This window comes from Lonchura striata, chromosome 13 (assembly GCF_050655825.1).
Source record: "Lonchura striata isolate lonStrDom1 chromosome 13, ASM5065582v1, whole genome shotgun sequence".
In the NCBI taxonomy this organism is placed as follows: domain Eukaryota; kingdom Metazoa; phylum Chordata; class Aves; order Passeriformes; family Estrildidae; genus Lonchura; species Lonchura striata.
In genome coordinates this window covers 8,693,562-8,720,216 of record NC_140715.1, presented here as the reverse complement: position 1 = coordinate 8,720,216, position 26,655 = coordinate 8,693,562, and the positions used below count along the sequence as shown (strand labels likewise).

General features: G+C 36.7%; 1 long non-coding RNA gene across 1 annotated transcript in view; it reads right to left on the bottom strand.

Moving 5' to 3' along the window:
* Positions 1–5,169: 5,169 nt before the first annotated feature.
* The window catches only part of LOC146766163 (uncharacterized), a 61,316-nt gene continuing 39,830 nt past the window's right edge, over positions 5,170–26,655 (bottom strand). The window contains exons 3-4 of the long non-coding RNA XR_014958290.1: positions 24,198–24,253; positions 5,170–14,627 (exon numbers count right to left, since the gene is read on the bottom strand). This is a non-coding gene — a long non-coding RNA (uncharacterized LOC146766163). The remainder of the gene's footprint in view (positions 14,628–24,197; positions 24,254–26,655) is intronic.

Below are 26,655 nucleotides of genomic sequence, written 5' to 3'. Positions count from 1 at the left end.
TTGATTTTTCATTCCTCAGCTATTTTGAGAGCATTTATCTAAACATAAATGTAGTGGCATTTTTTAGTTGGCTTATCCTTATGAGTATTTTATTCTTCTCAGAAGCACACAGAGACAAACATACTGGAGAAAACTGGTAATCTAACATCAGCGAAATAATGACAGCTGGAATCATTGACAAGAAATGCTTTGGAGCATGAGGAGAAAAATTATTCATTTTCATTTTTATATTAGACACAAACCTTTCAGTGGCAGCAAATAGGAATAAAATCTTAGAACAGCTCCCTGCCAGGTTGGAAGAATGACCAGCATTTAAAGTTTTTGGACTTCATTACCAAAGATTCTGACTGCTACTGCCAAAACTTTTGTAAGGACACCCTGCTGATATATTTTGATACTGACAGATTAAAATCATGGTCATGCAAAGACATGGACACAAAATCAAATATTTTGCCATGTTAATCACAACTATCATTCCAGTTCCCTCTCAAACCACCCATACCAGAGGAACTAAAAGCATATTTGTGCCCCCATTTTGAACCAGAACATAGTACCATTCTTAGAAAAACCCTTTGAGGACCTCTTTCAAACTTATTTAGCCATTAACAATGCTTGTTTACTAGAATCTACTTGACATTTCTAAGGGTGTTCTTCTCCTCCAAATTAACACCAGAATGGAGGCTGATAGAACTCTTTCTTAGGCAAACAAGTATCTGGCAAATAAGACATAAATCTGTGCTATTAAATATGTCAATAGATAACATTTTATATCTGAATTTCATGACTTGGCCTATGTGTTGTTCCCTTCCATACCCAGAGTCAGATAAATAATATTTTATGATTCTGTGCAAATAAAAATGTAATATAGTTTTGATTTATTGCTAATAAAACCACCAACATCTTTATCTTCAGGCAAAAGAAAGTTTGTGCTCCAGATCATAATTCCTGTTCTTAGAAAGGGTTGTATCTATTTTACAAAGAAAAACATTGTATTAGCAGCCATACTTGCAGGAGAGTTTGTGACCTGCAAAGGTGAGAGTATACACATATACAAGATATATATATTTCATACTATGTACTGTATCATTTAAATATATATAATATATGCCCATATAAAAGAAGACAAACATGTATCCTGCAGGATTCTTCAGTGAGTTGACTTTCTCATTATTGCAGCTGGTTCAGTGCTAGATGAAGCATAATTACACTTTTCTTCCAGCCATGTGCCTTAAGATTTCGTACTTTTCCACAAAGGCTCCATCACTCTCTAGGTTTATGTTCTTAAGCTTCCAGATCAGATGATGCTTGAATTCACCTGACTGAATTCAAGTGTCATCTTTTGTTGCTTTGAGTGCTATATTTTTCTAGTTTTCCATGACAGAAGATCCGCACCTAATATTAACTCTCAGATGAAAATCCTTACTCAGTCTTCAGTTTACTCATATACAATTCCCTAAACTCTTCTTGCCTTTAACTCAGCAACCCACACCAGCTTCTGTCATATATTCTGACAAATATTCCCAGCAGTTTACAGTACCAATATAACCTAAAGATCTCTCTTCTGTCTCAAAATAAAGGAATGTTTTGCCAGAATCATCACAGGAGCAAAATGGAGTTATTCTCCCAAAACATCTTGAGTACTACTAGCAAAGTTCATTCTATTCTTGACCAAAAAAAAAAAAAAAAAAAAAAACAAAAACACTAACCACTTTTGATCCATAGGCCTTCACCGCCCTGCTAGTGGTACAGAAACAAGTTCATTTTGAACAAGAATAATCTTATTGACATAGCCTAAATTTCTACCTACGAGTCAGCAGCTACTCTGGAAACTATTCAAGGGCCTACAAAGGAAGTTGAGGGAACAGTGATTTAGCTCAAATAAATTATAGATTGGCTACGGTTCAGAAGCTAGCACATGAAATTTAAATATCTCATACAGAAAGGCAGACTAATTGATTCAAATTGCTTTTGGTAGCTTACCAGCTGTGAGTAAAAGTAGCACTACCCCAATTACAGAAAGGCAGAAATCTTGTTCAGACAGAGACAGCATTTATGAATGAGTGAGATTTACACTCTATTGCTTGTGGGAAAGAAGTGTGACTTCACATCCTCCTTCTTCAATTATTTGCTTTTGAACTGCTACAGGACTGCTGCTTTTACATAATAATATAAATTCTTGATGAAAATTTCAAAGAACTGAGGTCATCATCTTTTGTAAAGAAACAGATAATTTGTTAAGTTTTGTTCATGCAGTGCCTGGCAGAGCACAGCTTCTGTCTCAATTGGGCATTCGAGGCATGGGTGCCATACAAGGACTTTAAGCTATCACACACATCTGCATCTTTGCAGGCTCTGGTGTTTTCCTTGGCAACAGAACTTTATAAAGCAGAATTCTATTTTGTGTCAAAATGTTGCATTTACTGGCACAAAATCATAATCTTTTGGTTTCGTTTTCTTCCTGTTCATTTTCATAGCAGCTCATTTACCATGTTATTTATAACCTTTTCAGAGTCTAATTATATTGCATTAGATATCCTGAGGTATTTCTGGATGGGCATTTTCTACACAAAAACTTCCTGCTTATTTTTGTTATTACCCTTGCAGCTATGCATCTCCAGCACACCACCAAGATTAATTAAGAAGCCAAAATATTGCTGAAATCTCCTCTGTTTTGCTCTGTCTATCATCACTGAGATTTCTACAACCAGCAAAAGACCTTCTAAAGAAATGTGTGACTAATGCTGAAACAATCCAGTTTAATGAGACCTCCTGGGAAACCACTTCTCCTTAAGTGATCAAAAGAGGAACTTGAATCCATCTTTGTTCAAATGGAAAGAGTAAAAGGCTGCATAAATATATACAGAAGCTATCTGTGCTGACCTGTTGAGTGGCCCAATAGCTTTATATTACTTTATTTGACTTCACACTCAAATATAAATCTTGTTCATAAGGCTTACTGTAGGCTCTGCATCTATAGAGCACAATTCTGCTGTCAACTACCTAGAAGAATTTACTTCCTAATTGCCTGACTAGTAATTCAGTTTTATAATGTGAATTTATTAAATTCTGGTAAGCTCAAAAAACCCTGTGCTGCTTGATAACTGCAATGTATATATACCAATGCAATGATTACCTGTGTTCACAAGAATATAACAGCACCAAAATTCATAGAGATGGTCAGAAAAGCAAAGCACCAACAGCTATGCTGAGATTACAGGATCTCTCCATCCTACCTACCCAACCAGAGGCTCTGAGTCTTTATGGATCCTTATATATGAAACAGAGAGGAAAAAGTTCCTGCTGTGAGTTGTCCTCTGAAAAAGCATCTGTATTCATGGAATACCAGAGATGTGTAGGCAGCTCTGCCTCTAATTTTTCTAATTGACTGCCCATGATGCCCTGTAAGGTTCCTTGTCACCCAATTCTAACCTTTCCTTTCTTGGGAGGCAAAAGGCATCAAAGCAGTTTTTGCCCTGAGATCTCAGCACAGTTCACTTCCCTTTATGTCCTGATCTGCTCAGCTCACATCATTTTTATGCTCTCCTGCTGCCCTCCTTGGCTGGAGTCCACTGTAGCTGCTGCTTTGAGGTGCCCTTGTCCATCATGTGTCAACACTTGTATAAACTACAACCCAAAAGTACTTAACCTCCAAAGCATGAGGAAAAGAGGCCACCAACAGAAATGAAAAGGGTTTTTAAAAGCAAGTCAAACCTTGTATCAAAAATCAGAGAAAGAAATGTATTCAAACAGCAGCACCCACTGTATTATCTTTTCCTCTCCCTCTTTCTTTACCTGACTGGTTTTCTTTTCCTGGAGGATGGAACATCTTCCATTTCTGCAAGTTACATATTCTCCCACCCTTAATTTGTTTTCAATTAAGTTATTGTTGGGCAGAGAGTCTTCAATTTCAGCCAATTTTGACCAAGCTCAAATTACATTTTAATTTAAAATGTGAAAGAAAAAAAAGTACTTCATACAGAATGCTTCTGTCTCATAATTTGGAAAATGCATATTTTAGTTTAGAAGACATCTTCATTAGCATATTTTAAATAAGGTTGTATAATAAAACCTCTTCCCATTTAATGTGGCATTGCAGGGAAAATTGAGAGAATCCCACTGAATTTTACTAACATATTTTAAGACTTTTAGCATTAATTAAAAAATGTTTGCTCACAGAGAGAAAAATGCAGCAAATTTCACAGAAAACCAGAGCTTAAAGGGTTTAAGTTAAGTACAGGTATAAAAGGAATGAGTTCCTCAGGGCCATACATTATTGTGAAGAAAATACAGCTGAACAAGTTAAATAGAGTGGGAGATGTCAAGAGGGAAGCTGGAAGCTTTTAAATGCCAGGGTACAGCACGGAATGAGTGACAGCCCTTGCAGCTCTAAAAGGGACCCAATGTGACTGGAATGGTCAAGGTTTTTTGGTACAGGAATATGAATCTCTTGGGTGTGATTTTCTTTTTTTTTTTTTTTTTTTTTTTGTTTTGTTTTGTTTTTAATCACAAACAGCATAAACTCTACACAGGAGAATAAAATAGAAAATATAGTCAAGGAATTGATAGGGAAATTATATCAGCTATTTGTTTTCTCTGAACCAATATTATTGTAGATTTGTTGACCATAAAAAGCTGGGAAGAGGTGCAAAGCAGCCAAGTATGGACCATTCCAGGATGTTTGCATTATTTCATTTCTCTTCCCTTTTCTTTAAAATACACACAAAGGTAAAGAGAGGTATAAGTTGTTCTGTGCTGATATTACTATTCTCTTCTAGTGGAGGCCTGAACCTACAGAATTCCATTAATGCCAGTGGATCCTGACAGATCTAATATAAAAAGCTGCTCCAAGGAAATGAATGTATATTTTTCACAGAATCACAGAATAATGACGTTGAAAGAGACCTCTAAGATCATCAAGTCCAACCTATGCCCTAACACCACAACTAGACTATAGCACCAAGTGCCAAATCCAGTCTTTTTGTAAACATATCCAGAGATGGTGATTCCACCACCTCCCTAGGAAGACAATTCCAGTATTTTATTATTCTTTCAGTTAAATTTTTTTCCTAATATCCGATCTAAACCTTTTTTCATGTAGCTGAGGCTGTGTCCTCTTGTTCTGCCAGGTGCTGCCTGGTGGAAGAGATTGACCCTCACCTGTCTACAACCTCCCTTCAGGAAGTTGTAGAGAGTGGTAGGGTCACCTCTGAGCCTCCTCCAGGCTAAACAACCCCAACTCCCTCAAACGTTCCTCGTAGGGCTTGTGTTCCAAGCCCCTCACCAGGCTTGTTGCCTCCTCTGGACGCTCTCCTGTTGAATGACCACAACCTTGTATGGTGACGTTTTTAAGAGAATATTCTAAAAATCAAGAACCAACCTGGTAAAGCTGCTAGGAAACAGTATAGGCATACCCTGTCCCTCTGCCCCAATACTGATTACTGGTTCAAGTGTTGAGTAAGCATGGAATAGTGAGGAGGAAGGGAGATGGTGGGGCTTGGACACCTCAGAAGGAGAGTGGATGTAAGGCTATGTGCTACAGCAGGAAGGTCAGGAACTAACATGACCAACCTGTTGTGCACCAAGGCAGGTGACAGCTGCTTCTCTCTGGATCTCTAAGTCAGTGAGTCTTGCTCCTGAGGCATCCTGGTGGCATCCAAGATTTTTTGTTCCCCAAAGCTGAAGAAGCGTAAGAATTTCAGCTTCAGCAAACTCAGAAGTGCTTTTTCCATATGAGAGCTTTTTCCAGTTAAGCAATCACTGACAATTCCAGCAAACGACCATTGCTGTTTCCCTATCACTTGGCCTTCCTCTTCCTGCCCTTCTGTTTTCACTCAGACCTCTCTGAGTACAGCCTGAGAGGCTGCTGCAGGTGTAAAGAAGAACAAACACTGACAGCTCTGTGTAGCTGCCATGGTCACTGGGGTAGCTCACATCACTACTACATTGGGGTAGCACTACATCACATCATTTAGTAAGAAAATCATAGACCCTAAAGTCCTCAACCATCTCATTCACCACAAGATCAGTTTGGTTGCACAGGACCCTCTTGAAGTCATCTAGATCAATCCTCAAATCCTTTTTCACCATTATGAGGTGATCAATGTCTGTGATTATTGGTTTTAGGCATTCTCACTTAAAGGGATAAAGCCACAGCTGTGCAGTTTTCTTCTGACCTTAAATATGAGACTTAAGCTTCAAAACTGGATGTCAACATTGCAGTGTATCTTCTATGTACACTCCAGAATAAAATTAAAAAGTGACTAACACTTTATTTAGTGACACACACTGTATGTCACCCTGATTATGCTGCCTAGTCCATGCTTGCACTAAGACTTTTTCCGTGTTGGAAAAGTATAAAATCAAGTGTTGTTTGTCAGTAGGCAAAACTTTTAACCATGATAACTTGTGTCTTTCTGCCATCTTAATAATGATTTGTATCAGTATTGTGGAAATGAGAATTGAATTTTGTTCTGTGCAACCAAAGGACACTGGGGCCCCTTTTTGAGGGTCTGAGTGACTCCAGCTGTAGGGCTCAGAATGGGATCAATCAGAAAATGTAGAAAGTGCCATGACCCAAACATTGCTTCTGCTTTGAAACTGAACTTCAGCTGTGCTGCCTAAAAGATTTTTCAACAATAATCCCTAAGAAAGTGAGCAAAATTGAAGGGGTTCATCACTGCCCTTGTTTATTTTCTCACTGAGCAGCTTCTCTTAACCAAATAATCCACCAGGATCCAGCAGCTCGCTGGCTTCCAGTGCCCATTTCCAGCTGCTCAGGCATTGCTCCAGCAGCTGCAGCACAGACACAACCTGAGCGTGGTGACTCAGCCAACATCTAAAAGGGGACTCAAACCCTTTCAAGTCTTTTGTTGGGTTTAAATGCTTCTAACTGAAAAGACAGTACATGCTAGAGATTAATGTATATACATGAATGTATTGATGCATGACTGGCCATTAGTTCATCAACAACAGGTTAATACACAGAATTGATTTATAAAGCTAGAGGGTTTGTGATTGTTCATAACATTAGTTGAAGATATAACCAGTAAATTTAAAGGATTTGAGATGCTTCTTCACTTACTTAGTGCTGATTTAATAGAGAAAATTAGCATAGTAATCAAGGTTCATACTAATATGTTATATAGTATGAGCATAGTAATCACGGTTCATACTAATATGATATATATATCTGTGAAAAAAGGACTGACAATGATAATCATTACTATTGAAGATGATTTTGATTAAATTATGATTAAGTAATTAAACATAATTATTTAAAATCTTTCCATTTCCATCTTAGCATGTTTGATTAAAATGTCACATAAAATAACAAGGTCCTGTATTAAATAAAGCATTATTTCAATATTACAATCAAAGCTTGTCTACAGAACAAAGAGTAAGGACAGGCTTATTTCATTACATTCTATTTTAGTGTGTTAGTTATAGGTGATAATTTCTTTGAAGTAACTTTGAACTGGGGAGGAGCTGCTGCGTGTTGTTTCTTTTCTTCTCACACCATTCAGCAGATATTCGCAGAATCACAGAATAAGTGGAGTTGGATCATCAAGTCCAGCTGCTGGCCCTGCACAGCACCATCCCCAAGAGTCACACCGAGACTCCTGTGTCCAAGAGCCTTGTCCAAAGGCCTCTTCAGCTCTGCCAGGCTGGTGCTGGGACCACTTCCCTGGGAGCCTGTTCAGTGCCCAGCCACCCTCTGGTGAAGAGCCTTTTGCTGATACCCAACATAAACCTCCCCTGACACAGCTTCAGGCCAATCCCCCAGTCCTGGGCAGTGGGCAGAGCAAACACCATCTCCAAGGTGCAGAAGCAAATTGCTGCCCCTCTGCAGCAAAGGAGAGATAGGCTGAAGACATGGAAAGACGTTTGAATTGCTTTCCTACATTTAGACATCTAAATTTAGTTGTATGCAATCTGCTACTGAAAGATACCATGAGGGATTCATGTGCTCTATGCACTAGTTGCCATGATTCATCTGAACTATTTTAGATCTCCATGTCAGGATGGGATAAATTCAGGCCTAGAAACACTGGTTTTCTTTTGTGCTTTTGCACTAAAAAGGAGTCTTCATTTTGACAAATAAGAGTCAATCTTGCAACTTAAAATTATATTAAATGAATGTTGAATAAAATATTACATATATATGTGTGTGTGTGTATATATATATTAGAAATTTCTATAGGCATAATTACTGCCAACCTCCAGTCACTTCAATACATTTGCCATTGACAGGACAGAGAGAAAGAAATCTGTTTGATAGTTTTGGTCTAAATGCTTCAAGATTGAGCAAAATGCTTCAACTTAGCAAAATCTTTTCCTCTAAGTGATCAGCATTCTATCTCTTCACTTTCCCTGCCTCATAGTCATCAAAAATTTTCTTAGCAGGTGTAAGGAACTAGAAAAGACCATAGAAAAGTTTATTATTGTTTGAATTAGCACCTTAGAATACTGAAAGATCCACTTTGAACAGAAGACTAAAATTCCAGTTGTAAAAATAAATCTATCAACCATATGGAAAGGGAAGCTGAAATCTTACTGGTATATCTTAGAGAGTTTCTACTGGGGCACTTACAGAACTGCAGCACCTTTATAAAGGAGGGGAACAAGAAACTAATGCAGACAAATATAACTGGTCTGATGCTCACAGATAGGAAAGAAAACAGAAATTATATTTCAGATTTTTTTTTTTTTGCAAAAAAATAATAATGAAATCTTAAAACTTTAAGATAGCATCTCCAGTACAAAGAAGGAGCTGGAGGTAACAGTAAAGGGACCAACCCAGAGCAAAGATGACTACCTGGGGTGATGCAACATTTAGGCTACAACAGGGCCATTCTAAAAGTGAGTTTCCCCATTTCCAGTTCATGGCTGTGACAGAGCACAGTATTGAAAACTGAGAGGTGGTTGTGGTCACAACATTTGGAGCTCTTCCAGAGTAACCTTCAGAGGTTTTAGAAATGAGCACAATAATTTCTGTAAGTGCTTATTCATTTTTCATATGCCCAGTCTGTCTTCCATTCTGCATTTAAATGTATTACACTTGCACTTCCACTTTTAATGGATATCTAAGATTTTAATGGAATTTCAGTGAACTGCACTTTGTATTTCCCCCAAAAAGGAATGATTCATTGGGATCTGAAGCCAGGCTCCTTTATTTTCTGGCTAGTGAGAAGACAGCCTGGAGGTATATTGTATTAATTCCTAATAGAAATGAAGTTAGATGACTGCAGAACATAATGGTTATTTATGCTGAATAAGAAAGAAGACATAGCAAAGAAAATGTGAAATGGAAAGGGACAGAACATTTCTGAAAACTAGGCAATGAAGTAAGAGATACAAAGTTACAGAAAGATTACATACAGAAATACATTCAAACTATGAGCACTATTTTCTTTCAGATACCATAAGCAGAATAGGACTTCCTATCATATTAATAACAGTTTTATAAATGCAGCAGAAAAAAACATACAGGTGAATGATGACCTGTAGCTAACAAATAAAATAAAAGTTTTAGGTACATTGTTTAATTTGCCAATTCCAGTAATATTCCTTGCAGGAGCTGTCTGATATTCCCTACTTGGAATAAATATATTTGACTTTAGAAAGAAATGTATTTCAGAGTGTATTTCTTCAGCTTTTTGGTAAAGCAGACTTAATAACAGATGTGTGCATGCCATGGTAGATGAGCATGCAGAACTTTAATTACAGCTATGTCAATTTTAGGCCCCAAATGTTGTTAAAAATACCATTACATTGGAAAAGCTTGATTGCATCAACTGTGTAGCTATCCTTTACAGTTTGGAATACTTTACATTTTGGAATGCAATTGTTAAAGATGACACCATATATCTCAATTTTCTAGTTCACCAACATGTCCCAGAACTTTTTTTTACTAACCTCTAATGTTTAGCATTTTATTTAAAATCCTAATTAAAGATATACTTTGTGTCAGCAAGGAAATGACAAAGCAATAGCTTTCATATGTAACCATCAGGAAAACAGGTAAAAATCTCCATTAAATGACTGCACAGGACATTCACTCAGGAAGGTAAGGAAGCTTTCTGTTTCCTACCATGCCCAGGTTAGTGAGCCAACAGCACTTGCCTGTGTAAAGGACATCAGAAATAGAGCCCATTGACTTCAGTAATTTTCCTAAGCAATTTTACAATGTCAACCACACTAATTCTGCAGTTTCTACAATAAGCACTGATTACCTTCAAGGAAACTAAGGGACAATAAATCAGAAAGAGATGGCACAACTTCAAGTTATTGAACAGTTTGATCATTGAAGCTGAAAATAGAAAACAGCTCCATTTTCAGGTTTGCTAAAGTGTAAGAAATAAGGGCAGGACAGTTTAAACCTTTTTACTGTCACTCAGCAAGATCAACAATTAGGAAAGCAAACACATGGCCTGAACTGTCCAAAGATTCCCACTCAGGGATGTGAGTTAATCATCTTTCCTAGGAACATCAGGAAATAGAACCACTGTGATGCCTGAATAGAAGCTGCTGCTCAAAGAAGGCAGGATTAGCCTGAGGTATGTGGCCAACTCTTACAAGTAAAGTGGGCAACACACAAGTCACTCCAATCACTTTGCCAGCACAGAATTTGCATGACATTGTTGTACCCCATTATTGTAAATGCAGGCAAACCCAATGGGAAGAAATGACAATATCTGGCTTAATTCAGAAGGCTGAATTATTTATTTATTATAACTATGCTAAAATGCATTAATATACTATATAAAAGGAAGATACTAAAACTACATACTACTTTCTCTGACTCTAACACAACTCGTGACCCTCTCTGGAGAGTCCAGCCCCAGGTGGGTTGGATTGGCCATCAGGCTCAAACAATCCTCACCAGAATCCAATCAAGCAATCACCCCAGGTAAACAATTCCCCAAACACATTCCACATAGGAAAAACAAGGAGCAGAAATAGAAATTGTTTTCTCTTTCATTTCTCTCTGTGCACCTCTATGAAAAATCCTGAGAGGGAGAGAAATGTGCTTGCCACACCCCATGATTAATACATCCTTTAGCCTGTGTCTAAGACCAAATTTCCTTTCCATCTACAACATGGAATGTCTACAATGTCCCCTAGGAATTATGCAGAGTGTGAGAGAGTATCCATACATGCTCTAAGGATGGGTAGTCACCTCCAGAATATCCCATCAATCCTTAGGAAAAATTGCTTGGATACTGTGAAACAGACAAAGTGACCAAACTACAAGAGAACTAATGCCATGTGCCACCAAGTTAAATGGAACAGATTACCCTGAAAGGAATAGACAGGATACAGTGTCCTGCTCCATAGGTCTGAAATGCTGGAATTGTTTTGGTGTTTCCTTGTCTTATTACATTATGCTCTTTATGAACTCATTGTCTTCCTTCTATAGTACCCATTTTCCTTTTTCTTCTCACAAATAACCCCTTTTTTGCAGAAATACTTAGTAGAGATGCACATTGTTGTATATAGTTCTCTGAGAGTCTCAACCAGAGACTTCTCACTGACTTCACTAAAGGTTGGACCAAGCCATATGAATAGATCTGAGACCAGCTCTTTCAGAGGTGTTTTTACTTCACAAGTTGCTTCTCATTCACAAAATGGAATGATTCAATACTGAGAATTTGTAATTGCTTTCCAGAGGAATTATTACATTTGTGCTCAAGATAATTCCAAGAAAGTAACTGTTTTATATACTGCCCATGATAATTGAACTGTGTGCTGCTGATAACTATGCTGGAAAAAAAAAAAAAAAAAGGAATTGCAGAATTTCCTCTTTTGCAGCAAATAGTTTGAAAGCTCTGGATTTTACATCATAACCATGAAACTTCTGTCACTCACAAGCTTGTGAAGAAGAGTGACTCACTGAAAAAACAATTCTTTTTTACTTATCAAGCACAAACATATGTTTCATAGGTATTATTTTTTCCTACTGGGGACTCTTTCTCACACTACATGATACTCCTAAGCAAATTTTTGCACCTTTTACTCACTGCCAGCCTTGCTTTTTAGCAGTCTGAAATAAATATCTTATACAATATATTTGTAGTCAGACAGAATCATGAAAGAAAAAAAAAAATTGATTCATCAGTTAAAAATGTAAACATATAAATATACCACAAAGAACATACAAATTGTTATTAAAAGAACTGTCAGTAAATGTTATTATTAAACAATATTATAACTATTAAATTTATTATTGTTATTATTAAACAATATTGTTAACAGTATTTTCACTGTAAACAGAAACAAACTCCCTGCTGCAGAAGTGGTGGCTCCCATTCGTATCTCCATACATTTTCAGGAAATCTGGTTATTGTCCTGTTGTGCTCTGCAATACTCTGAACCCACTTCTCTGAAATCTGCCATTTATTTATTCAGATGAACACGTGTCTCCTATCAGAAGTCGTAACTGTTTCTCAAAAATTCTATTACCTATTACTTGACTAAAGACTTCTTGATGCATTTATGATGGTGGGTAAAAGAATGGGTGATAGACTGACCCCTCTTCAGCCACCAGTTCCACAGAGACCCGAGTCAGAGGGCTGGAGCCACCAGCCTTTGCAGCTCTTCATCCACCACCTCCCACTGCTGCAGATACTCTACTTCCTTCCTTCCTTCCCAGCTTCAGTACAAGAATGCCATTACAAAAAAATCCCAAATTTATGAAAAAGGTATAAGGAACCTCCCAACCTACCCACCTCAGCACAAGGAATAGCTCAGAAGAACCATTTTAACATAATGATATGTTCACTAGGTTTTAGCCACCACTACCTTTCAGACCCCTTTCAAACAGGGTAATTCCTGTTTAACTGTTCCCATTACACACTGCAATGTGTAACAGATATTACACAGATCTGTGACCATTGATACTGACAATACTTGAGCCACTCAACTTTGTTCTTTGTCCTCAGCTTTGCACTTTGTCCAAGATGCTGTGTCTGTGAGGTTTTCTTTCAGGACTGTACATACAAGCTGTAGTGATACTCATTGTGCATAATAATAGGATTTCTGCAAAACCAGAGCCAAAGGCTTGTGAGAGACACATACACAGATGTTTGTTTACCAGCCCATCCCTGATTGATCAGACAAGAATTCATGGACAGAAGGGCTATATGGCAGGAACCACAGTGAATGAAATAGGGAGGAGCAGTAGTGAATGAAATAATGCAGGAATACATTGGCAGCAGTGATGGAGAATCTTCTTCTACCTGAGAAACACAACTAATAAGCACATATTTTCAGACCAGAAAGGCTTTAGAACACAGTTTCAGAGGCAGGAGTCCACTAATCTGGCAGTTTAAGAGGGAAATATTTTCATTGGCCACTGAATTAATCTATACATCATAAAAACATCAGGAAAACAGCTCTCCATTAAGGAGACATCTGCATAGACATAATATGACTTGCCTGTTCACCTATATTTCTTTCCCAGATCTCATGTTGCAAAACACTTGCCTCTATTTCTCTCCTCAGCAACTTCCATGAAGGCTTTTATTTTCTGGTACACAGATTCCTGAAAGAATAACCTTGAGGGGATGTATGCAATGAAAGAATAAGCCCTAAAAAAATGCCAAACCAAACTGTAGGGAGAAAACAAGTCTTTCCAGAGCAAGTAATTTGATATTCCATGATTAATAATACATACAACAAAACATGTCCAGGTGCACACAGAGTATTAGACTCTTTCTGAGAAGGTGCTAGTTCATGCAAGAATACATTTACTTATGAAACTAGAAAAACTTGAAAGTCTCTTACCATGCCAAGAACTTCTCACCCCTAGCACTAACTGCTAATTAATCAAACCATCAGTTAATTGCCTATCTTTAGATTTGTTCCAAAATGCATAAATACTAGCTTAAATATTACGCAGAAAGATATTTCTACAAAAAAAGAATGCCATAATGAGAATAAAGCAACCTGTCACTTGAACTCTCTTTAAATTTTTCTTGTCACAAAAGGAGGCATTCCAAATTTGCCAAATGAACCAGGCAGCTCTGCCAATTTCTAAGCATTAATCCTAACATACCTCCCATGAAGTATTAATCTTATCAGAGACTACGGCTTAATGGTGCTTTATCTTGTACTTCATTTATAACAGTTAGATTTTTTGAGTGGTCTGCTCCAGAATGAAGATTCTTGAGAAAAAACCTCTAATAGAACAGCCTCAGGCTTGGGGTTTCATTTTCTCCTGCATTTTCTTTAGATACTGCTTTAACATAGCAATTACTCCTTACATATCACCATCTGATATACTGAGGCCAGCATTATTTTTCATCTGCAAATGCTTCAGAGGCAGATCCTTGTTCTGCAGATGTGTTTATGGGGCTACCTGTCCCACCCAGTGACCAGCATCAACTGTGTCACCCAGGGGAGCCCAGACATCCCTTTCACAGCGCCTAATCCTGCACTTGGAGGCTGGGGAGCCACAATTCTCTCTCCTGTGGATCATTTCCAGAAATACTCACTTTGGTATGCAGCTGACATGAGCAGGAAGGCTGGACATGCCAGGCTGCAGCTGGCCTTTCTTCCTGTCAAGGCCATTGCACTCATTTTGATGGATGTTCTTTGTACACAGGGTAGAGATCGTGCTGCTTTTACTGCAAAGGCAAAAGGATTCACTAATTATTTCAGTCATTCATTATCCTGCTGAGACAAATGAAATGAAGAACAAAACACAGAATGTTAATCTGGTGTGAGTTTTGAGTATTACTCAGGGAATTTAAGCACTATGAAAAGATCTTGTGGAATCAGAAATGCCGCCTGATAATACAAATAGAAGAAGGGACTTGTCCTCTAATTACCAGACATGAATTTGAGAAATTTGTCTTCCAAGGCACCATGACTTTGCAGTTCATTACATTCTCAATGGCTCATATAATTAATATGTCCTTTTAATTGCTCTGTGTTGTCTTGAACCTTATATTAAGTGGATCATCCATTCCTTCAAAGATAATGGTTACCCTTGTGCTCAGAGTACTGCCTTAATCTAAGTGGACTTGCTGCATCCAAATTCTGGCAACTAATGACAATCCAGATGAAGAGCACAGCTACAGAAACTGGGGAATAATCCAGAGTGGGAGAGAGAATCTTTTCAAAGTACAGAAGAGAGCTGACAAAAGAACAAATTAAAAGAGATGTACATGAGCACCAGAGGGTTAGAGCTTTCAATTTTTGTATTAAATTGGTATCACAGATCTAGTGTCATATAGTGGGGTCCTCATATAGATATACCTGTAATAAACTGCACCGACTCTGCTTCCCATGAGAAGGTATTAGAATCTGTAAAACGAGCAGTCCTTTACCACTTTTCACTAGAATTACACATAGAACAATGCACAAGTTAACACATGAAATGTATTATAGAGGTACTAACAGGAGGGCTTTAAGTATGTTTGGAATATGGTATGAATATCTTCAAAATAGTTAGCAATAAACACTCAGTTTAGTGGTATGAATATCTTCAAAATAGTTAGCAATAAACACTCAGTTTAGACATGCAAATTTTGTGCTCTCTGAGACTTTAAAAATTCCACATCAGCTAATTTTCATAGTTAGATCATTATCAGTGTGGGTTGAATCAGTAGTATCATCTTCTGCTTAAAAGCTGCAACAAACCACTGATTCATACAAACATTTTGAATTCTCAGTATAATGGAAAATCATTTATGTATATGTTGAATGGGTCAAATTTTATTGACTTGAAGGCATTAATAGTCTGCATTGACCTTGAATTAACACAGTCAATCAAAATCTGAGATAAAGCATGTTACCATGTCAGCTCACTGCTTTGTGCTGGTTTCTTTTAGCACTGGTTTCTCTAGCTCATCTTAGGTTAAAACGTCAAAAAGTTCTGACTGCTAAAGAACTTTGAGGAAGCTTCTCACTCTGTTAGGGAAAATGTTAAAAAGTTCAAAGCAAAAGAGAACATGAACTTATGGAAGAGTAGCCACTAGCAAGCCTAAAATATCAGAGTTAATCATAAAAGGAGAGTAAAGGAAGACTTTTTGTAGTTCTGAGAGACATGTTAAATCTTACCTAATTAGCATTATCCAAGAATAACAGCGTCTGGTCTTTTTGCTTAGCATCACTTTCCCTAAAAAAGTCCTTTTCACATAGACCCTGGAGAGGTCATAGCACATGTATTCAGCCCTATGGTTTTGTTTGGTTTTTTATATCAAGAAGGTAGGCAGAAAACTTACTAGTATTTAATCTCTTAGCTTCTGATAACTTTCTGACTTGCCAACACTAAACTAATAAAGTCCTGCTAAAGTTTGAGCTCTCTGAATACAGTTTTTTCTAGGACAGAGGACATAATGGGAGTTTTATATGTTTCACTGTCAACTCAAACCATTGCATAGAGACTGAAATAGCAAATTATGAAATGGATTGTCTTATGAAATCTCATAAACTGTAATAAAAAACACAAGTACTACACTTTAAAATGGAACTTTCTCATCTTTTACAAGTGTAACTATCTAGAGGTATACACGATGTGCACTGATTGTAACACCAGGACAACAACACAAAGTCCACCAAGAGTCAAAACAATTTGGTTTTACACAAAAGATGATTTATATAAAATTTTGACTCTCAGGGATTAAAAGTATTCAAGCATAGTAATTAATGCTAGCACTGATTCATCAACATTGCCATAAGAGGGTGTGCTAAGATTTATGATCTTCTCCCATATTAGCCAGCAAATAATTTTTCCAAAAGGCAGTTTTACACAACTCCACAAAACAAATGAAAAAACAATTTGCTTGTGATTATATTGAATTTTTTCACTGACTGTTAATGAATTTTAAATTGTCATCACTGATTCTACTTTTCAATTATAGCACGATATGAATTTACTGGAGCTGATTAAAAACTGAGTCACCCATTTTTTAGTGAAAGGCCTAGACCCAAATTCCTAAATAAGAATGGGCTTATTTAAAGTGCAATTTTAACATTAAAGTGAGAAAGAATAAAGAGTAATTTTGTATAATTTTAAATTTTCAAGTAGTTCTTAGTATTTTTGAATGGTATATGAATACAAGTAAAAGAGAATGGTCTTTCACTAAGAATTCTGATTATATAACATTTTGATTTTGGTTCTGGGGCTACATATTTCATCAACAAATCAGTGTGGTACTGCCAACATAATATTTCTTCAAATATTAGTGTTTTGAAGCTGAGCTTCCAAGAAAAACAGAAAACATCCATATGGAGTTTATTTCTGGTTATGTATGTCTCTACTGAAACAGAGTGGCCACACAGAGGAAATCCTTATTACAGGAAGTACAGATCAACAGGCTTGCAAAGTGTAGCTCTGGTGGGAGAAACCAAAGCATAAAGAAGCAACCACTTCTGTCAAGTATTTTGAGATAGAGACAGATATATATTGATAAATATGTTTATTTATTTATTTAATTTTCTACTGATGCTGATTTACAAACCATGAAAGCAAGGAACTCGAAGAATGATAATTCTGCAACTAGTCCACACTGTGGTACAAATATTAACATCACACTATGTACAAAGCCTAAGCAAAAAAAAAAAAAAATCATTGAATGAGAAACTTGTATTTTAACCTCACTGAAAAGAAGCACTAGCAGTTACATAAAAAGAATTAATTTAGTAACCTACAGAAATAACTCAGAAATTCCTCACTGTGGGAAACACTACATCCTTTTATTAGGCAACCTGTGCAAGAGAAACAGATACTAAAACTCAGCATTGAGATAAGCCCTGAGCTCACTCCAGCCCAGTCTGAGGCTGGGGACACAGGTTCCTGTAAATGGGTCACCCACAACAAGGGTTGTATTTCTGCCTCAATACCATAAAATGCCAGGGCAGAAAGTCACCTTAAGCAGGAGTTAGAGATGAACCAAGCAGTCTTTATTTTCTGCTTTTCCTCATAGGTTTGCCCCAGAACTGTGCAGTGGTTATTCCCTTCTCAAAGCCCAAAGTTAATTACAAATCACACTTCATACATGTTTCTTTCTACAATACACATCTGTACCACTGGTGTCACAGGGAAGTGCTGCTGCACATATCTTTACACACTATTTTTTCTCCACTGAGGTCAAATATTCAACTTTCAGCTACTGCTGTGCATTGTTTTTATACACAGCATAATGAAGAAACCCTCATTGGGGGTCTATCACTCCTTTGAGACTGAGCTTTCTAAAGAAAATACCCTAGGTATTTTTGAGGGACTTCTCTGAAAATATATTAATCAAATAATTTATACTTGAAATGCACAGACATTTAATGCCACGGCTTTCCTGCACATATAGAAGTCAGCCTTCAGAATATCAGATTTATGCTACCCCTTGGCAAACAGCTGACACAGACATCAGGACAAGACACTTGTGCAAAAAACCCTCCAGTGAAAAGAGTATAACACTATGAGTTTGAATAATAATGCTCTACATTATTTATCCTGCTTCCAAGTGCCAGATTGTGTTCACCTTCATAAAATAAATTTTACTATCCTTGAAAGCAGAGGAAATATATGTATCTATGTATATATAGGGAGTTGTGATCAATTTTGCTTGTTGGTGGTATGATATGAGTAGATGTAAAATAAAATTAGAATTTTATATCCATTTTATTTCAGTATCCACAAGACTGAATGTTCAAGAAATTGTCATAAATCTCAGCATTTAAAATTTTGGGTAGTCAGTTATAGTTTCTGTTCATAATACAGGGTTCCTTCTGTTCTGTGGAGGACACTTAGCAGGCAGCCAATTTGGTTTTTGTTTGCTTGACCACATAAATTCCAAGAGATAGGTGTTTTTGAGAGATTAATTCTATTCATAATCACTACTCAAATGCCCTCTCGTAAGTGGCATATAAACACATGGGTAGTCACCAGGATGCTTCCTGCTGTGGTGAGTTTTCTCTGTTCATATTGGATGGTGTCTTTATATCAGGCCAAATATGTTACCAACATTTTACATTTATGAGCACTTTTTTTTTTTTTAATTCAGGCTTTTGGAGAAACTGACCATTCAAAATTTCTTAGAGCTGTCCCAAAACACTTAAAACATGTTGTTTAATTTATGTGGACTTCAGAGCATCTGTCAGAAATTACATTTCTCTATCTGCATGTCGATAAAGTCTCCTGACTGCAATTTACAAATGGTCCATCTACAAAGGAATTTCTACCAAAACCTTTGCAAGAAATGTCTCTTTGGTGACTGTGGTACAGTGATATGGGAGTTAACTATCCAGCCAAGGCTCATGTGTACATCTATACCTGCATCTATAAACATACACAGATTCACACATGAACACACACACACGTGTATATATATATATATATATATATATATATATATATATATATACATATATATATATATATGTATGTGTATATGTATATATATATATATATATATGTATGTGTATATGTATATATATACACACACGCATGGATTATTTTGTAGACCACTGGCCAGCAGAGTGGAATTTGGAAATGGGAAAGAATCAATGTGAACATGAATCTGTGGATTCACCACAGGTTTTTTATTACTCTTATATTATTATTTAGAGTTTATTCGAGAAAGTTTCCAAAAACACCTATGGAATTATGCATCCATTGTACTCACTTGACATTCATTAGGGTTTAAGGGATTAAGTCCATCAAGCTCCATGGAAAAATCCCTCTGCCAGGATTCATACAAGGCTGCTCTTCTAAAGCAATCCCAGTGGAGAACTTAATAATGTCTTGGCCAAGGGGTAAATCTCTTCAAAGTTCCACTACAGCTCATGCATACCAATGGGACTAAAGCATGATATAGGGTCTGGTTTTCAGTGAACACTAGAGACAGCTCCACAAATTTAAAAATATCATTAAATCAGCTTTTCATATACTTTGGCATATTCTTTTTGTATAGTTAGCTAATGGAAAACAATCATGAGAGCAACTTGCACATTTATTAATTATACATTTCACTGAAAAAAATTTATTTTAATACTGTGCCAATTGAAACCCAGTTAGGATTTGAAATCTTAAGAGATATAATGATATACTGGAACAATCTTGATTACAGAGTTAATTAGAGAGCAAGTAGTTTATTTTTTTATTAAAAATTAATAATTTATGCAACTTAATTGTTAGATAATGGCAATTTTGTCAGCTATATTTGCTTAAAATTATAAAACCTTCATGATTTCTAGCTATGATTTCAAGTATTTATTTACTTAAAATACATGTCAAAGGGTTGCTGTTAAAGTAGCTGTCAAAAATCTAATGCAAATGAAAATATTGCTCATCCAGAACAAAAAACAAACATAAATCTAATAAGTCTGAGTTGCCAAGGCTTCTATTTCTTGCTTTATCATGGAAAGCCACAAAGAATTTTCTGGAGTTAATAGTCAGAATAAACCAGGACCATAAGCAGTCAAGAAATTCAGTCAGGCCTGTACTCTCACTGAAGCTGAATGCTCGACAGGAGCTCATGAGCTTCCTTCAGATTTAATTCTATATGTTCTTTTCTTCATGCACATGTGAATAAATGGGAAAATTATTTCTGTTAACTAAATATCCTATTTAAGCAGAAATACAATCTGTGTAACACTGTTTGCACACTCTCTAACTCAGTTTTCTCAGTACTATTTAGACGTGTTCAGTGCTCAAACCTGATAGAAAGAAAGGTTGTTGTTATCTACAAACCATATCAACTTGTGTGCCTGTATTTTTCTGATTTTAAATTCCCAAGAAAATAAATTAATTTATGAATTTAAGTTTATGACAAAGAGCACTCACTTTCAGAACACCTTTTCCCCTTTTCTCCCTTATTTCACTCATACCAGTCACAGCAGTTGTTATCTGGGAAGAATTTTTGACAAAGGCCTCTCTGTGCTGCATGAGTAGAACTCCATATGACTTTAACACTGCCTGCTGAGTTTACAGTACATATTAAGACAAAAGCTGTGCACTGAAATTACCAGGGAACATCACAGTCCCTCCTGAATGAGAATTAAATGGCAATAAGGCAGATATGCTGACCATGAATACCCAGCAGCATCATAATCAGGATCGTGGTGTCATGTTTGGACATATTACATCCCATACTGTCTGAATAGGATCAGCACTAGAAACAATGCAGAATCTATCTACTGAGAAGGAGTTAATGGAATTTCCAATAGGAATCATAGAATAATTTGGGTGGGAAGGACCTTTGAAGGTCAACTAGTACAACTTCCCTGGAAAGAGGGGTTCTTAACCAGATCAGGTTGCTCAGAGCAATATCCAGCCTGACCTTCAGTGTTTCCAGGGATGGGGCATTCACCACCTGTCTGGTCATCCTGTTCCAGTGTTTTGCTATCTTCATTGTACAAAATCTTTTTCATATATCAGTATCAAGTGATAGGACAACAGAAAAAGCACACAAATGGAAATGCAAAAAAATCTAGTTAAACATAATGAAGGGTCTTACTGCAAAACTGATCAGATACCACAAACATCCATAGAACAGGCTGCCCAGGGAGGCTGTGGCTTCTCTGCCACTGGTGATGTTCCCAACCCAACTGGACACAGTCATGGGCAACCTGCTTAGTTGATTCTGCTTTGGGCAGGGATTTCAAGATAATCTCCAGGGGTCCCTTCCAAACTCAGCCCTCTTGGATTCTATGGTCATAAGTGTTTCTCTCACCTCTGTAACTCCAGCCAGCCTTTTGGTTCTCACCCTTCCTTGGGGCATGAATATTTAGGCACATAATTCAGTTGAGGTTTATGCTGTAACTTCAAAATTACAGAATTTTCCTTGCTGTTCATACTCTACATTTTCTAAGATGCTCAATGTCTTTGTTAAAAAAGTCAAGCAATATTGCATTTGTCACACTGCCATGCACTAAGTAACTATTTTAAATTGGTGATATTCACTGCAGAAAGTGCTAAGATGACTACTTTTTTGGGACTGGAACAGAAAAGAAAAGCACATATTTGCAAGATAAAAAACATGTTAATAGAGACCTGTTTATGACAACACATAGTATAACTGATGATTAAATAAGCTTGCACATACGGTAAATGAAAATTATACACAAAATCAAGATTCATGCCTGTATCTGTAAAGATAAATTGAGCTCTGTGTAAGTCTAGGGATGTTTTTCCTTTCCTTTGGAAAATGTCTACTTTGCTTTGAATAATAACATAATGTAACTAAAACCAGCGCTAAAAGCAGTGCTGTTCTGAAAGACCAAGGAGGCAGGAATAAACTTAATGCAGCAGTCTAAAAACCATGACTAAAAGCTTCCTCTTCCCTCCCACCACTACCATTGAAATTCAGTTAATGCAGGGTGTAGTCTCACATCATGTAATGCTGTTATGCATGAGCAGTCTCTCCCTCTTTTTTGTTTCAATAAATACTGAACATGCTTCTGAGCACTGTCCTTTGCTAGTGAGGTCAGAAGTCAAGGCAGCAAATAGATTTATGACAATATTCTTTACATTGGGATCAATAACTTCTTGCAGAGACTTGAATCACAAGTTTTCTCAAATTATATTTGGTTACCAGTTCTAGGTTGTGAAAATGAAGAGAAAAACACTTAGAAGCATAAAATAAAACAGCTTGGACATGCTGTATAAAGGAAATGAGTCAAATGATGGCTCAACCTACCCAATGCTTGGGAAACTTATACATTAATGCAAGAAGTGTGGGGTGAAACAAGAGAAGCTGAAGAGAAATACTTAAAATGAGCATTTAATGATTAGCAGTACAGAACTGTAGAAAAGTAGACATATTACTGCAACAGAAAAGGCCACCATGTTCATGCATGACACTTGAGATCCCGATTTGGGAAATTATCCTTGCTGAAAGTCTGGAAATGTGTTAGTGACCATTGCAGATGACTAAATCATGAAAATGCAGTGGAAAGAACTTTTTTGAGCAAATACCACAACTACCAAGGCACAATACAAGGTATAACTTACACTACCCAGAAAACCTTTAAAACCAGAATGAATACAGTACAATTTGTATTAATCTGTAAATCATGGTGCTGATAGGTTTTAGAGATACACATGCACATCCAGAAGGCAGAAAAAAATCTGTGCAAAGACTGTTGTATACTTAATCAACAAGAATGGAAGAGAAATAGTTTGGATGAAAATGACCATGGTATGATAAGAGCTAATGAAACTTGGGAAACAAAGGGGGCTGGATAGCAGACTAGGAACTGATATACTTCAAGAAAAGAAAATTCAATAGATTCAGCAAATCCTTTAGGAAAGCAAGGAATGACTGGAAAAAAAATGTAAAGAGTTGCAGTTCCACAAAAATTAACTATCCCAATATAGAAGTTGAAAATAACTACATCAGAAGCTCATCACCAGTGTCAAGCCAAAGTAGAAGGCACAAAAAAAGTGGAAATAGGTTATTCTAAAAATATAGGAGGAGTATGTAAAAGAAAATTAGAAATATCAAAGCTAAGATGGAAAGAAGCCAGCAAAGGATTCAAAGACAACAAGAAATCATTTCTGATGTTAGCAGTAAGAGAATTATGTGACAGTCTAGTACTGACTGTAGAAGGAAAGCTATCAGAATGCCAGGACACCTCACATGCTGAATGGTATTATTGCTTTAAAATGTTAACTGCAAGCAGGTGGGGAGAACAAGTAACACCAGAGAAAAGAGTCTGGAATAAAGAAAAACAGATTAAAACCAGCTCCTCATACCAACTGATGAACTCACTGAACTAGCTGCAACAAATCAGACCTTTTAAAACTTATTAGATATCTCTGATAATCTGTCAAGCTAAAAATGTAAATTGCAGTATCTGTCATTAAAGGGAATGTAGGAACCATAAACCACAGGTTTGGAAGTATACATGAATTACTAAATTTCCCTTCACCCCCAAATTGATCACAAATAAGAACATATCTGAAAAAACATGGTTATGCCCAAGAGCTGGTACGTCTTGGTCCAGGACCTATCATGTCAGACTAATTTTCTAATTTTCTTCTCTGACAGGGCAACAAGTCATTTAAATGAGGAAGAAATAATGTGTATATCAATTTTTGTAAAGCTTATGACACAACATATTCTATTAGGTGAACCAGGGAAGTACAATCATCAGAAAAGTAATGAAGAATAAGTACAAAAATATTTGGTATAACCAGGCTTATGGAATTATTAATAATGGTTTACTATGAAATGGTAAAATTCACTCACCAAAGTTGCAGAGGCTGATTCATAGGTGAGTTCTATTCAATATTTTTGTTATTAACCTAAATAAAGGAAGAAAGAGTACATTTATTAAATATGCACCCCCCTCCAAAATAAGAAATGCCCCATGTACATTGGGGGAGAGGTCTAGAATTCACAGTGGTCTTGGCAAACTGAAAAAAAACCCTGACACTAAATTGGTAAAGATTAAAAGCAGACTCAAATTCCTTCCTAAGTGAAGCACAAACAAAACAACAAAATGTTATAAATACTTGTGCCCATTTAGTAAACATATAATATAAAAACATACAAACTACAGTGCTCATGCATACAAGCATACATACACCCAATAAATAACGAGAAAAATCCTTGTCACAATGGTTCTCTAGTCACCTTGGGCGAGGCTTCAGCAAGTATTGCCTCTGTGAAACAAATGAAGCTGTCAACTGTGCCTTAGCAAAGACATGGACAAACTGAGGTAGATAATCAGAGATTTAGGAAGCATAACAAAAGAAAGAGCAAAAGAGCAGGAAATGCTTCAATTTGATAGTTACAGTAGATAAGTGAAAGATCAAAGGTCTTAAACTACATGAACACACCAGTTTAGAGACTGAGAAAAATCTCTGGTACTAAGGAAGAAACAGTAAAATTAATTGCCTGGGGTAGCCATGGCATAGTTATCACTGGAGGATTTTATAAACAATTATATAAACATTTGTCAGGAGGTACACAGCTGTAATTTATTCTGCCCTGAGGGTCTCCTTGATTTCTTTTTCCAAGATTCTGCCATCCAGAATAGCCATTAATTTAACAGATAACGTACTCACACAAAATAAAGGTGTTCTGGTACCAAGCTTCTAGTCCTACCTAGACAAGTAAATATTTAACAAGTGCTTTGACCCCTGACTTGAATGCTGATCATCTCATCTGACAGATGCTCCAGCTCCTGAATTACCATTGCACTGGGAATCCCAGGTGTTCTCTAATTTGCTTACCTACAGGAAAATTCTGCATCTAAAAACAGAAGACTGATATGAATTTTGTGCACATTCTTATAGTTAATGATTTTTTCCACTGTTTAAACTATTTAGGCTGTGATTCTTTCCTATTTGACTTTATGCAGTTTCCTGCATTTGTCTGAATCTCTTGGGATGAGGCAAATGTTTTAGTTGGTAAGTCCAGAGTTCTGTCAATTTTCTTGGACTTGCCACACTAACTTTGATATAGCTACACATAGGTGGGACAAATCCCCAAATTCAAAACTGCTTACCTACACTAGCTTGCAAAATTAGAAGTGTCACAGCCTGACCTTTAACCTTTCTAGCTTCCATTTCAGCTCCCATCCAACAGAGATGATAGCTTGACACCTTAAAGTTATTTTATGCATATTCTGATTGTATTAACTATTTTTAGCTGCCTTTTTTAACTGAAGTGCATGAGTAAGCACATTTTGCCAAACTACAAAGTTCAGCAATGCTTTTAAAGGCATAAGCTCCTTTGAGGTTTAATGCAGTCTTTTCACAAGTAATATGATTTCAATCCAAACTCCAAAATATCATCATTTCACTTTGTCTTCTCAAGGCAACAAAGCAGATAAAAAAAAAAATTAAAAAAACCCAAAAAACACAAAAAAACCCCAAAACTTAACCCCAAGCCCCTCATTACTTCAAACAAGCTTCCTCTATTATTAATGTGATGTTACATTTTTCCCCATTCTGAGCATACCTAGCAATGACATTCCATCCTTTAGCTAAGAGCATATGGCTTTGGCTGGAAACAACTTAGAGGCTTCTATTATTTTAAGTTCTCTGGGAATGACAGCATTGTAATGTAACATTTGCTGTGTGCAGGCCAGGCCTTGCTGTTGTGCAGAAATGGCAGGGCTGGATCCTGCAGATGAATTCCTGAGCCCAAACTCTGCAAATGCCAGAGCAGGCTGCTCCTCTTCCCTGCTGCAAAGTGCAGCATGAACAGGCCTGCTGAGCATATGGAGGGAGGAGAATGAGATTGTTCCAAAGTGATGAGGAAAGGCAAATCCAGCACATATAGTGACTGGTGCTAATGAAACCACTAAAATGTAATTGCTGCCTGGGCAGGGGTTTCAGTAAGGAATGATGAAGGGAACAACTCGTGGCAGTGCCAGATCAGTGGTAATTTGGGAACCAAATGTCAACCCACCAAAAATCCTGTGCTATAGAATGTTACTAGAGTAATTCTACATGAGAAAAATGATAAAGTGAATACAGAGAAAACTTCACTAATTTTTTAAAACTGATTTTTTAAAGAAGAATTTAGACAGATTCAAATAAGAAAACAAAGGAAATTTTATTTTGAGATCCTCTGTTTGGCAGTCTAAGTCAGAAAATTAATGGCAGTCTTGCAAGACTGGTTCTGCAGTTCAACCAGTCCCAAGATAAACTTTTAACTATAACTAAGATATAGGACAATCTTCCTTGAAAATATT